We start from the raw sequence: 11,535 nt of genomic DNA, 5'->3' as shown, positions 1-11,535 counted from the left end.
GTATTGTGTCTAAGTGCTGGAAACAGGAAAAATCCAATTGAAAATGCCTTGGCTCGAGCAGCCATAGTTTGCTCAGTCTGGGAGCACCAGACTGTCCGGTGGTGCACCGGACAGTGTCCGGTGCGCCAGACTTGCTCTGGCGAAAAGGCTGCTCTCGGGAATTCACCGGCGACGTACAACTATAATTCACCGGACTGTCCGGTGTGCACCGGACTGTCCGGTGAGCCAACGGTCGGCCGGGCCAACGGTCGGCCGCGCAATCTGCGCGGGACACGTGGCCGAGCCAACGGCTAGAAGGGGACACCGGACTGTCCGGTGTGCACCGGACATGTCCGGTGCGCCAACGGCTCTTAGGCTGCCAACGGTCGACTGCGCCATTTTTGGAAGGAAATCGGGCACCGGACAGTGTCCGGTGTGCACCGGACTATCCGGTGCGCCAGTCGACAGAAGGCAAGATCAGCCTTCCTAGAATGCTCTCAACGGCTCCTAGCTGCCTTGGGGCTATAAAAGGGACCCCTAGGCGCATGGAGGAGAACACCAAGCATTCCTACAACATTCCTAAGCACCAAGACATCGATTCCGCGCCTTTGATTCTTTGCGATAGCAATTAGAGCTCTAGTTGAGTGGTGAACTCATTGAGTTGTATTGTGAGCTCTCGTTGTGACTTGTGTGCGTGGTGTTGCTGTGATTTCTTGAGTGCGTTGCTAATCCCTCCCTTGCTCCGTGTTTCTTTGTGATCTTAAAGTGTAAGGGCGAGAGGCTCCAAGTTGTGGAGATTCCTCGCAAACGGGATTGAGAAAAAGCAAGCAAAACACCGTGGTATTCAAGTGGGTCTTTGGACCGCTTGAGAGGGGTTGATTGCAACCCTCGTCCGTTGGGACGCCACAACGTGGAGTAGGCAAGCGTTGGTCTTGGCCGAACCACGGGATAACCACCGTGTCATCTCTGTGATTGATTTCTTGTGGTTATTGTGTTTTGACTCCTCTCTAGCCACTTGACAATTATTGTGCTAACGATTAACCAAATTTTGTGGCTTAAGTTTTCAAGTTTCACAGGATCACCTATTCACCCCCCCTCTAGGTGCTCTCAATTGGTATCAGAGCCGTTCTCTTCACAAGGGGACTAACCGCCCGAAGAGATGGATCCTAAGGGGAAGGGTATCGTGATCAACGATAAAGAGAAGGAATCTTTCGTCAATGAGCCGAAGGATGACAAGCCTACCGACTCGGGCTCGGGCCATAGACGAAAAGATGGGAAGAAGAAGAAGACAAGGCGCATTAAGGAGATCGTCTACTACGACGACAGTGATGAGTCCACTTCTTCCCACAAGGACAACGACGACAACGACTACGACAAACGAAAGACGGTTAACTCGAACTTTTCATTCGATTATTCGCGTGTTCCTAAGTGCAAATGCTCATTTATTATCTATTCCACTTGGTAAACCTCCTCATTTTAATGGAGAGGACTATGGATTTTGGAGTCACAAAATGCGTAGTCACTTGTTCTCTCTCCATCCTAGTATATGGGAGATTGTAGAGAGTGGAATGCACTTTGATAGTACGGATAGTCCCATGTTCATTAATGAGCAAATTCATAAGAATGCACAAGCTACTACTGTTCTTCTAGCTTCATTGTGCAGGGATGAATACCACAAAGTGAGCGGCTTGGATAACGCCAAGCAAATATGGGACACCCTCAAGATTTCTCATGAGGGGAACGACGTCACCTTGCTCACCAAGATGGAGTTGGTGGAGGGCGAGCTTGGACGATTCGTGATGATAAGGGGCGAGGAGCCAACCCAAACATACAACCGGCTCAAGACCCTTATCAACAAAATAAGGAGCTACGGAAGCACGCGATGGACGAACCACGACGTCGTCCGACTGATGCTAAGGTCCTTTACCGTTCTTGATCCTCATTTGGTGAATAATATTCGTGAGAATCCCAGATACACCAAAATGTCGCCCGAAGAAGTCCTTGGAAAATTCGTAAGCGGGCGAATGATGATCAAGGAGGCAAGGTACGTGGACGACGCATTGAATGGTCCAATCAACGAGCCTCAACCCCTTGCTCTCAAGGCAACAAGAAGCAAGGAGGCGCTACCTAGCAAGGTAGCACAAATTGAGGCGGTCGGACTTAATGATGAAGAAATGGCCCTTATCATCAAAAGATTCAAGACGGCACTAAAGGGTCGCAAGGGGCAACCAAGCAAGACCAAGACAAAGGGGAAGCGCTCATGCTTCAAATGTGGTAAGCTTGGTCATTTTATTGCTAATTGTCCCGACAATGATAGTGATCAGGATCAAGGGATCAAGAGGGAGAAAAAGAAGAACTATAAGAAGGCAAAGGGCGAGGCACATCTTGGCAAGGAGTGGGATTCAGATTGCTCTTCGTCCGACTCCGACAATGAAGGACTCGTCGCCACCGCCTTCAACAAGTCATCCCTCTTCCCCAACGAGCGTCACACATGCCTTATGGCAAGGGAGAAGAAGGTATGTACTCGAAACTCTACTTATGCTTCTTCAAGTGAGGACGAATCTAGTGATGAGGATGAAATAGATTACTCTAGCTTGTTCAAGGGATTGGATAGAAATAAAATTGATAAAATCAATGAATTGATTGATGCCTTGAATGAAAAGGATAGGCTTTTAGAAAAGCAAGAGGATTTGTTATATGATGAACATGATAAATTTGTAGAGGCACAAAAATCCTATGGTTTAGAAGTTAAAAGAAATGAAATGCTTTCTTATGAACTATCTACTTGTCATGAAACCATTTCTACTTTACAAGGTGTTAACAATGATTTAAATGCTAAATTAGAAGTAGCAAATAAATCTAATTCTTGTGTAGAACATGTTATAATTTGTACTAGGTGTAAGGATTTTGATATTGATGCTTGTAGTAAACACCTAGTTGCAATTTCTAGATTAAATGATGAAGTAGCTAGTCTTAATGACCAACTTAAGACTAGCAAAAGTGATTTCGATAAGCTAAAATTTGCAAGGGATGCCTACACGATTGGTAGACACCCCTCAATTAAGGATGGACTTGGCTTCAAGAGGGAAGCCAAGGACTTAACAAGCCATAAGGCTCCCATCTCCACCAAGGAGAAAGGGAAGGCCCCTATGGCTAGTAGTGCTAAAAAGAATCATGCTTTTATGTATCATGACAAGAGACAATATAGAAATGCTTATAGAAGTTATAATGCATATGATGCTTTTGATTCTCATGCCATGTTTGCTTCTAGTTCTTCCTATGTGCATGATAGAAATGTTGGTAGGAAAAATGTTGTTCACAATATGCCTAGGAGAAATGTTGCTAATGTTCATAGGAAAATTAATGAACCATCTACAATTTATCATGCTTTAAATGCTTCTTTTGCTATTTGTAGAAAAGATAGGAAGATAGTTGCTAGGAAATTAGGGGCAAAGTGCAAGGGTGATAAAACTTGCATTTGGGTCCCTAAGGCAATTGTAACTAACCTTGTAGGACCCAACAAGAGTTGGGTACCTAAGACCCAAGCCTAAATTTGCCTTGCAGGTTTATGCATCCGGGGGTTCAAGCTGGATTATCGACAGCGGATGCACGAACCATATGACGGGGGAAAAGAAGATGTTCACCTCCTACGTCAAGAATAAGGATTCCCAAGATTCAATCATATTCGGTGATGGGAACCAAGGCAAGGTGAAAGGTTTAGGCAAGATTGCAATATCTAATGAGAACTCTATCTCTAATGTGTTTTTAGTTGAGTCTCTTGGATATAATTTACTATCTGTCAGTCAATTATGTAATATGGGATATAATTGTCTATTTACAAATGTACATGTGTCTGTCTTTAGAAGATGTGATGGTTCACTAGCTTTTAAGGGTGTACTAGACGGCAAACTTTATTTAGTTGATTTTGCAAAAAAGGAGGCCGGTCTAGATGCATGCTTAATGGCTAAGATTTGCATGGGCTGGTTGTGGCATCGCCGCTTAGCACATGTGGGGATGAAGAACCTCCACAAGCTTCTAAAGGGAGAACACGTGATAGGTCTAACCAATGTACAATTCGAAAAAGATAGACCTTGTGCAGCTTGTCAAGCAGGTAAACAAGTGGGAGGAGCACATCACAGCAAGAATGTGATGACCACTTCAAGACCTCTGGAGCTGTTGCATATGGACCTCTTCGGACCCGTCGCCTATCTTAGCATAGGAGGAAGTAAGTATGGTCTAGTTATTGTTGATGACTTTTCCCGCTTCACTTGGGTGTTCTTTTTGCAGGATAAGTCTGAACCCCAAGGGACCCTCAAGCGCTTCCTCAGGAGAGCTCAAAATGAGTTTGAGCTCAAGGTGAAGAAGATAAGGAGCGACAACGGGTCCGAATTCAAGAATCTTCAAGTGGAGGAGTTCCTTGAGGAGGAAGGGATCAAGCACGAGTTCTCCGCTCCCTACACACCTCAGCAAAATGGTGTGGTAGAGAGGAAGAACAGGACGCTCATTGATATGGCGAGGACTATGCTTGGAGAGTTCAAGACCCCCGAGCATTTTTGGTCGGAAGCCGTGAACACGGCTTGCCACACCATCAACAGGGTCTACCTTCACCGCCTCCTCAAGAAGACTTCATACGAGCTGCTAACTGGTAACAAACCCAATGTATCTTATTTTCGTGTTTTTGGGAGCAAGTGTTATATTCTTGTGAAGAAAGGTAGAACCTCTAAATTTGCTCCCAAAGCTGTAGAAGGGTTTTTATTAGGTTATGATTCAAATACAAAGGCGTATAGGGTCTTCAACAAATCATCGGGTTTGGTTGAAGTCTCTAGCGACGTTGTATTTGATGAGACTAATGGCTCTCCAAGAGAGCAAGTTGTTGATCTTGATGATGTAGATGAAGAAGATGTTCCAACGGCCGCGATACGCACCATGGCGATTGGAGATGTGCGGCCTCAGGAACAATTGGAGCAAGATCAACCGTCTTCCTCAACTATGGTGCATCCCCCATCCCAAGATGACGAACAGGTACCTCAAGTGGAGGCGCATGATCAAGGGGGAGCACAGGATGATCAAGTTGAAGAAGAAGCACCTCAAGCACCTCCAACCCAAGTTCGAGCGACGATCCAAAGGGATCATCCCGTCGACCAAATATTGGGTGATATTAGCAAGGGAGTAACTACTCGTTCAAGATTAGTTAATTTCTGTGAGCATTACTCCTTTGTCTCTTCTATTGAGCCTTTCAGGGTAGAAGAGGCCTTGCTAGATCCGGACTGGGTGTTGGCCATGCAGGAGGAACTCAACAATTTCAAGCGCAATGAAGTTTGGACACTGGTGCCTTGTCCCAAGCAAAATGTTGTGGGAACCAAGTGGGTGTTCCGCAACAAACAGGACGAGCACGGGGTGGTGACGAGGAACAAGGCTCGACTTGTGGCACAAGGTTATGCCCAAGTCGCAGGTTTGGACTTTGAGGAGACTTTTGCTCCTGTGGCTAGGCTAGAATCAATTCGTATCTTGCTAGCATATGCCGCTCACCATTCTTTCAGGTTGTACCAAATGGATGTGAAGAGCGCTTTCCTCAACGGGCCGATCAAGGAGGAGGTGTACGTGGAGCAACCCCCTGGCTTCGAGGATGAACGGTACCCCGACCACGTGTGTAAGCTCTCTAAGGCGCTCTATGGACTTAAGCAAGCCCCAAGAGCATGGTATGAATGCCTTAGAGACTTTTTAATTGCTAATGCTTTCAAGGTTGGGAAAGCCGATCCAACTCTTTTTACTAAGACTTGCGATGGTGATCTTTTTGTGTGCCAAATTTATGTCGATGACATAATATTTGGTTCTACTAATCAAAAGTCTTGTGAAGAGTTTAGCAGGGTTATGACGCAGAAATTCGAGATGTCGATGATGGGCGAGTTGAACTACTTCCTTGGGTTCCAAGTGAAGCAACTCAAGGACGGCACTTTCATCTCCCAAACGAAGTACACGCAAGACTTGCTAAAGCGGTTTGGGATGAAGGACGCCAAGCCCGCAAAGACGCCGATGGGAACTGACGGACACACCGACCTCAACAAAGGAGGTAAGTCCGTTGATCAAAAAGCATACCGGTCCATGATAGGTTCTTTGCTTTATTTATGTGCTAGTAGACCGGATATTATGCTTAGCGTATGCATGTGTGCTAGATTTCAATCCGATCCTAAGGAGTGTCACTTAGTGGCTGTGAAGCGAATTCTTCGATATTTAGTCGCTACGCCTTGCTTCGGGATCTGGTATCCAAAGGGGTCTAACTTTGACTTGATTGGGTACTCAGATTCCGACTATGCTGGATGTAAGGTCGATAGGAAGAGTACATCAGGGACGTGCCAATTCTTAGGAAGGTCCCTGGTGTCATGGAATTCTAAGAAACAAACTTCCGTTGCCCTATCCACCGCTGAGGCCGAGTATGTTGCCGCAGGACAGTGTTGCGCGCAACTACTTTGGATGAGGCAAACCCTCAGGGACTTTGGCTACAATCTGAGCAAAGTCCCACTCCTATGTGATAATGAGAGTGCTATCCGAATAGCGGAAAATCCTGTTGAGCACAGCCGCACAAAGCACATTGACATCCGGCATCACTTTTTGAGAGACCACCAGCAAAAGGGAGATATCGAAGTGTTTCATGTTAGCACCGAGAACCAGCTAGCCGATATCTTCACTAAGCCTTTAGATGAAAAGACCTTTTGCAGGCTGCGTAGTGAGCTAAATGTCTTAGATTTGCGGAACTTGGATTGAATTGTAGCATACATGTGTTTATGCCTTTGATCATGTTCATTCTGCATTTTGATGCTTATTGTGGTGCTCAAGTTGTACAAACACTCCCTGGACCTCACAAGTCCTTTTTGCAAGTGATGCACATATTTAGGGGGAGCTGTGCTACAACTTGACCCTTTGAGACTAACCATGTACTTGAGTTTGGTTGTTTTAGTCTCCAAGGAGGATTGAAAGGAAAAGGTGGACTTGGACCATGCAAGACTTCCACTGCACTCCGATGAAAAGAGTAATTTTTCCAAGTTCATCTTTATACTCTTATTGCCTTTGTGTTCTTATTGGAAGATTTTGGTGAGGCAATGGGGTTTAAGGGCCAAGATTGATCCCGTTTTGGTGCTTGATGCCAAAGGGGGAGAAAATAAAGGCCAAAGCGATAAATGGATCAGCTACCACTTGAGAGATTTTGAAAATAGTAGAATAGAGCCTTTGGTTTGTCAAAACTCAGATTTTGAAAATAGTAGAATAGAGCTTTTGGTTTGTCAAAACTCTTTTATTGTCTCTCTTGTCAAAAGATTGGCTTCTTGTGGGGAGAAGTATTGATTATGTGAAAAAGGGGAGTTTTTGAAATCTTGAATCAATTTCTCTTGGAATGACTCTCTTTATGTCTTAACATGTGTGTTTGACTTAGAGATAGAAATTTGAGTTTGATTTGCAAAAACAAACCAAGTGGTGGCAAAGAGTGATCCATATATGTCAAATTTGGATCAAAACAATTTGAGTTCTTATTTGAATTGTATTTGTACTTGTTCTACTTGCTTTATGTTGTGTTGGCATAAATCACCAAAAAGGGGGAGATTGAAAGGGAAATGTGCCCTTGGGTCATTTCTAAGTATTTTGGTGATTTAGTGTCCAACATAAGTGCCCTAGTGTAAAAAGGTGGACAAAGTACAAATCAAGGATAAAGGTATGTTTCTCAGACTTAGTATATTGTTTTATGGACTAATGTATTGTGTCTAAGTGCTGGAAACAGGAAAAATCCAATTGAAAATGCCTTGGCTCGAGCAGCCATAGTTTGCTCAGTCTGGGAGCACCGGACAGTGTCCGGTGCGCCAGGCTTGCTCTGGCGAAAAGGCTGCTCTCGGGAATTCACTGGCGACGTACGACTATAATTCACCGGACTGTCCGGTGTGCACCGGACTGTCCGGTGAGCCAACGGTCGACCGGGCCAACGGTCGGCCGCGCAATCTGCGCGGGACACGTGGCCGAGCCAACGGCTAGAAGGGGACACCGGACTGTCCGGTGTGCACCGGACATGTCCGGTGCGCCAACGGCTCTCAGGCTGCCAACGGTCGACTGCGCCATTTTTGGAAGGAAATCGGGCACCGGACAGTGTCCGGTGTGCACCGGACTGTCCGGTGCGCCAGTCGACAGAAGGCAAGATCAGCCTTCCTAGAATGCTCTCAACGGCTCCTAGCTGCCTTGGGGCTATAAAAGGGACCCCTAGGCGCATGGAGGAGAACACCAAGCATTTCTACAACATTCCTAAGCACCAAGACATCGATTCCGCGCCTTTGATTCTTTGCGATAGCAATTAGAGCTCTAGTTGAGTGGTGAACTCATTGAGTTGTATTGTGAGCTCTCGTTGTGACTTGTGTGCGTGGTGTTGCTGTGATTTCTTGAGTGCGTTGCTAATCCCTCCCTTGCTCCGTGTTTCTTTGTGATCTTAAAGTGTAAGGGCGAGAGGCTCCAAGCTGTGGAGATTCCTCGCAAACGGGATTGAGAAAAAGCAAGCAAAACACCGTGGTATTCAAGTGGGTCTTTGGACCGCTTGAGAGGGGTTGATTGCAACCCTCGTCCGTTGGGACGCCACAACGTGGAGTAGGCAAGCGTTGGTCTTGGCCGAACCACGGGATAACCACCGTGTCATCTCTGTGATTGATTTCTTGTGGTTATTGTGTTTTGACTCCTCTCTAGCCACTTGACAATTATTGTGCTAACGATTAACCAAGTTTTGTGGCTTAAGTTTTCAAGTTTCACAGGATCACCTATTCACCCCCCCCCCTCTAGGTGCTCTCAGTATGAATGCCTTAGAGACTTTTTAATTGCTAATGCTTTCAAGGTCGGGAAAGCCGATCCAACTCTCTTTACTAAGACTTGCGATGGTGATCTTTTTGTGTGCCAAATTTATGTCGATGACATAATATTTGGTTCTACTAACCAAAAGTCTTGTGAAGAGTTTAGCAGGGTGATGACACAGAGATTCGAGATGTCGATGATGGGCGAGTTGAACTACTTCCTTGGGTTCCAAGTGAAGCAACTCAAGGACGGCACTTTCATCTCCCAAACAAAGTACACGCAAGACTTGCTAAAGCGGTTTGGGATGAAGGACGCCAAGCCCGCAAAGACGCCGATGGGAACTGATGGACACACCGACCTCAACAAAGGAGGTAAGTCCGTTGATCAAAAAGCATACCGGTCCATGATAGGTTCTTTGCTTTATTTATGTGCTAGTAGACCGGATATTATGCTTAGCGTATGCATGTGTGCTAGATTTCAATCCGATCCTAAGGAGTGTCACTTAGTGGCTGTGAAGCGAATTTTGAGATATTTAGTCGCTACACCTTGCTTCGGGATCTGGTATCCAAAGGGGTCTAACTTTGACTTGATTGGGTACTCAGATTCCGACTATGCTGGATGTAAGGTCGATAGGAAGAGTACATCGAGGACATGTCAATTCTTAGGAAGGTCCCTGGTGTCATGGAATTCTAAGAAACAAACTTCCGTTGCCCTATCCACCGCTGAGGCCGAGTATGTTGCCGCAGGACAGTGTTGCGCGCAACTACTTTGGATGAGGCAAGCCCTCAGGGACTTTGGCTACAATCTGAGCAAAGTCCCACTCCTATGTGATAATGAGAGTGCTATCCGAATAGCGGAAAATCCTGTTGAGCACAGCCGCACAAAGCACATTGACATCCGGCATCACTTTTTGAGAGACCACCAGCAAAAGGGAGATATCGAAGTGTTTCATGTTAGCACCGAGAACCAGCTAGCCGACATCTTTACCAAGCCTCTAGATGGGAAGACCTTTTGCAGGCTGCGTAGTGAGCTAAATGTCTTAGATTCGCGGAACTTGGATTGAATTGTAGCATACATGTGTTTATGCCTTTGATCATGTTCATTCTGCATTTTGTTTCTTATTATGGTGCTCAAGTTGTACAAACACTCCCTGGACCTCACAAGTCCTTTTTGCAAGTGATGCACATATTTAGGGGGAGCTGTGCTACAACTTGACCCTTTGAGACTAACCATATGCTTGAGTTTGCTTGTTTTAGTCTCAAAGGAGGTTTGAAAGGGAAAAGGTGGACTTGGACCATGAAAGACTTCCACTGCACTCCGATGAGAGGGTAACTTATTCCAAGTTCATCTCATATACTCTTATTGCCTTTGTGTTCTTATTTGAATATTTTGGTGAGGCAATGGGGTTAAAGGGCCAAGATTGATCCCGTTTTGGTGCTTGATGCCAAAGGGGGAGAAAATAAAAGCCAAAGCGATAAATGGATCAGCTACCACTTGAGAGATTTTGAAAATAGTAAAATAGAGCTTTTGGTTTGTCAAAACTCTTTTATTGTCTCTCTTGTCAAAAGTTGGCTTCTTGTGGGGAGAAATGTTGATTATGGAAAAAGGGGGAGTTTTTGAAATCTTGAATCAATTTCTCTTGTAATGACTCTCTTTATGTTTTAACAAGTATGTTTGACTTAGAGATAGAAATTTGTGTTTGATTTGCAAAAACAAACCAAGTGGTGGCAAAGGATGATCCATATATGTCAAAATTGAATCAAAACAATTTTGGGTTCTTATTTGAATTGATTTTGTACTTGTTCTACTTGCTTTATGTTGTGTTGGCATAAATCACCAAAAAGGGGGAGATTGAAAGGGAAATGTGCCCTTGGGCCATTTCTAAGTATTTTGGTGATTTAGTGCCCAACACAAGTGCCTAAGTGTAAAAAGGTGGACAAAGTACACATCAAGGATAAAGGTATGTTTCTCAGACTTAGTACATTATTTTATGGACTAATGTATTGTGTCTAAGTGCTAGAAACAGGAAAAATCCAATTGAAAATGTCTTGGCTCGAGCAGCCAAGATTCTGCATAGTCTGGGAACACCGGACTGTCCGGTGGTGCACCGGACAGTGTCCGGTGCGCCAGGCTGGCTCGAGCGAAGTGGCCGCTCTCGGGATTTCACCGGCGACGTACGGCTATAATTCACCGGACTGTCCGGTGTGCACCGGACTGTCCGGTGAGCCAACGGTCGGCCGGGCCAACGGTCGGCCGCGCAATCTACGCGGGACACGTGGCCGAGCCAACGGCTAGAAGGGGGCACCGGACTGTCCGGTGTGCACCAGACATGTCCGGTGCGCCAACGGCTCTCAGGCTGCCAACGGTCGACTGCGCCATTTTTGGAAGGAAATCGGGCACCGGACAGTGTCCGGTGTGCACCGGACAGTGTCCGGTGTGCACCGGACTGTCTGGTGCGCCAGTCGACAGAAGGCAAGATCAGCCTTCCTAGATTGCTCTCAACGGCTCCTAGCTGCCTTGGGGCTATAAAAGGGACTCCTAGGCGCATGGAGAAGGACACCAAGCATTCCTACAACATTCCTAAGCACCAAGACCTCGATTCCGCGCATTTGTTTCATTGTGATAGCATATAGAGCTCTAGTGGAGTCGTGAACTCATTGAGTTGTGTTGCGAGCTCTTGTTGCGACTTGTGTGCGTGTTGACACTCTGATTCTTGTGTCTTGTGTGCGTTGCTAATCCTTC

The sequence above is a fragment of the Zea mays genome, chromosome 4 (genome assembly GCF_902167145.1).
Source record: "Zea mays cultivar B73 chromosome 4, Zm-B73-REFERENCE-NAM-5.0, whole genome shotgun sequence".
NCBI lineage: Eukaryota > Viridiplantae > Streptophyta > Magnoliopsida > Poales > Poaceae > Zea > Zea mays.
The sequence above is the reverse complement of the archived record's forward strand: the minus strand, read 5'-3'. Positions refer to the sequence as shown.